The sequence below is a fragment of the Trichechus manatus genome, unplaced genomic scaffold, assembly GCF_000243295.1.
Source record: "Trichechus manatus latirostris isolate Lorelei unplaced genomic scaffold, TriManLat1.0 scaffold00085, whole genome shotgun sequence".
NCBI lineage: Eukaryota > Metazoa > Chordata > Mammalia > Sirenia > Trichechidae > Trichechus > Trichechus manatus.
The window spans coordinates 9,431,084-9,433,405 of NW_004444021.1; the positions used below are offsets into that span (position 1 = coordinate 9,431,084).

The following is a 2,322-nucleotide window of genomic DNA, read 5'->3' on the forward strand; positions in this document are numbered from 1 at the left end:
ACTACACTAGTTCTTGACTAAAGAAAGCTCCAAATTACCATCCAGAGAAAAAACTACCTCCTACCTGCCTCTGGACGAACAGGAAACTAAAACTTTATTTATTCTTTACAATAAATTCCATTCCAAACAATATTTCTCTGCTAAAGCAGTCGCCAAGAAAATTTAAATCAAGATCAAGAGTGGAAGGGGTTGTAGGTCTCAGACAAGTTTTCAGCTCTTGGTCAAGAAACAGGCTCAGATAGGAGACTGTAGAGAGTGCCCAAACCTTTTTCTGCCAGGCTTCTTTCTGACTGGCACCACAAGTTTGCTGTTGCACAGGAGTAAGATACAGAGAAGGAACGAAACTGCTAAGTTATCTGCTTTGGACCTCTCTGCACCTGGGAGTAGAGACGAGTGATAAAACTCCAGGAAGCCAGAACTGGCAGAATTGCCAAACTGATCACGCAGTTTCCCAGAGAAGGTGCAGAGGCACAGTGGGGAGTTTGCGAGTAGCTTCTACCCAGTGCGAGAGGACTGGGGAGTGGGGTCCTGGAAGTAGGGACTTGGAGTAGTTTGAAGCACAGCAGATAAGGGAGGGGACTGGTGGTGAAAGCTACAAAGCAGTAGCCAGCAATGTGACCCACCTGCGGGAGAGGCTCTTCCAGGCAGCTACAGTTCAGCGCGGCTGCTGGGCTGCTGAGCTGGCTGGGTCAGGAGGGGAGAGGGAAGTGCTCCGTGCCTCCAGCTCAGTGCTTCGCCTCTCAGCTCTCCGCTCTCTCGCTTATAAGAAGAGAGAGGGGGGAGGGAGGGCCAACTAGATTTCGCAAGAGAAGCGATAGGTGAAGAAAGTGTTTCCAGGAAGAGTTCAAGTCGGGAATCCCGGGCAGCTGAAAGGACTAGAACTTCCTGGCTGCTGCGGTGTCATAGATTGAATTATGCCCCCCCCAAAATCTGTGTATCAGTTTGGCTGGGCCATGATTCCTGGTACTGTGTGATTTTCCTGTATGTTGTTAATCCTGCCTTTATGATGTTAATGAGGGGGGATGGGTGGCAGTTGTGTTAGTAAGGCAGGACTGGATCTACGAGATTGGATTGTATCCTGAGGCAATCTCTTGAGATATAAAAGACAGAAGTGAGCAATGAGACTGGGGGACCTCATACCATCAAGAAAGCAGTGCCAGGAGCAGAGCGCGTCCTTTGGACAGAGGTCCCTGCGCCAAGAAGCTCCTAGTCCTGGGGAACACGGATGAGAAGGCCGACAGAGAGAGAAAGACTTCCACTGGAGCTGACACCCTGAATTTGGACTTTTAGCCTACGTTGACTGTGAGGAAATAAACTTCCCTTCGTTAAAACCATGCACTTGTGGTATTTCTGTTATAGCAGCACTAGATGACTAAGACATGCGGTTACTGCTAGTGCTGCAGATACTGCCGCTGCCCCTGGAAACGGGGTTTTAAGGGGTTTTCCCAGAGCCTTTGGGTTCTGTGCATTAGAGGCAGATTGAGGCATGAAGTTGGGGAGGACCCTTCCTCGAGGCGCCCAAGAGGCCTCTGAGTAGCTGAGAAAACACCACCTGTGCTAGGCTTCTAGGCAATTCTCTTGCCAGTTGGCTAAGTTCTGAGTAAAAGGTGACATTTCCTCCCTCTGCCTGGAAGCCCTGTACTCTTAAGGGGTTCAAAGCTTGGATAATCTTGAGTTTTAGGGGTCTTAATTTAGATAGGTTAAATCATTGAAAAGACATAAACCAAATGAAAGGATGATGAGGATGCCTTATCATTGGAGTCCCTGGGTAATGTAAACTGTTAACACACTCAGCTGCTAACCGAAAAGTTGGAGATTGGAGTCTACCCAGAGGTACTTGGGAAGAAAGGCCTGGCAATTTACTTCAGAAAAATCAGCCATTGAAGACTATGGCGCACAGTTCTACTCTGACACACATGGGGTTACCATGCATTGGAGTTGACTCAGTGACAACTGGTTATATATATGCAATGTGTATGCCTTTCTAGGAGGGGCTCAAAATCCACAGCCGTGGCAGTTTAAGATTTAAAATAACCTATGGGGTGAAGTACCCCTTCCCTGTCATACTTTTCAGTCTAGAACCTAGAATCTTCCCAATCTGTGTCTTACCCAGCCAGCCATCTGGTCTTAAGGTCCATGGTGTGCTTGCCAAGGAGCAGATGCCCAGCTATGGAAGAAGCCTGGCCCCAGCTCTTTTGCCTGGATTGCAACTCTCCCCATAGCATCCTGTGGAGCCAGCTCAGACTCCATGTCTTCCAAGAACTCGTCTCTGAGTCACTAAAAAACCAAAAACCAAACCCACTGCCATCGAGTCGATTCTGA

The 2,322-nt window shown here is 48.3% G+C and overlaps 1 protein-coding gene across 2 annotated transcripts in view; it reads right to left on the bottom strand.

Moving 5' to 3' along the window:
• The window catches only part of STEAP4 (STEAP4 metalloreductase), a 31,541-nt gene extending 30,785 nt beyond the window's left edge, over positions 1-756 (bottom strand). Inside the window, exon 1 of one of the 2 annotated variants that reach the window (XM_004381502.2) lies at positions 624-756. The gene's annotated coding sequence lies outside the window, so the exon portion shown is untranslated. The remainder of the gene's footprint in view (positions 1-623) is intronic. The other variant, XM_023736081.1, reaches the window with a different exon arrangement.
• Positions 757-2,322: the final 1,566 nt, after the last annotated feature.